The sequence below is a fragment of the Leptosomus discolor genome, chromosome 21 (genome assembly GCF_034619465.1).
Source record: "Leptosomus discolor isolate bLepDis1 chromosome 21, bLepDis1.hap2, whole genome shotgun sequence".
Classification (NCBI taxonomy): domain Eukaryota; kingdom Metazoa; phylum Chordata; class Aves; order Leptosomiformes; family Leptosomidae; genus Leptosomus; species Leptosomus discolor.
In genome coordinates this window covers 2,743,468-2,743,959 of record NC_141411.1, presented here as the reverse complement: position 1 = coordinate 2,743,959, position 492 = coordinate 2,743,468, and positions in this window count along the sequence as shown.

Genomic DNA, 492 nt, shown 5'->3' with positions numbered 1-492 from the left:
AGAAAAAGATAAGAAGTCCTTTCCATCTGATGCAACTTGGACACAGGCAAAAGACCAGTCACCTTTTGAAACTGGTCCTAATGAAGCCTTACTTCCTCTTCCAAAACAAGACACAGTACTTTTCTCCCCCACGCCTTCTCCCAGTCAGAACAGAGGAGGGGAAGGACAGAAGCGTGCGTGCACACGTATGCGCCCCCTCTGCTCCATGACCAAACCTTAGCCACCCATCTTTTTTTTTTCCCCAAGGAAATCTCCTCTCACTGTCCTATTTGCAGAAGTATTGCTCAAGAAGCTGAGTAAAACTACAACAAGCAGGGGAGGAGGATACAGCTATAACTGGAAAACAGGAGAGCCAATGATTTCTTCCCTCCCCTCCCTGTACCACTGCCTCTCCTGCTCAGAAACATGACCCGTTATCAAAGGAAAAGTCCATTTCCTTTCTCTCCCCTGTAGAACCCCCTTTGGTGCTGGCTGTGCAGCGCTTTCTTTTGA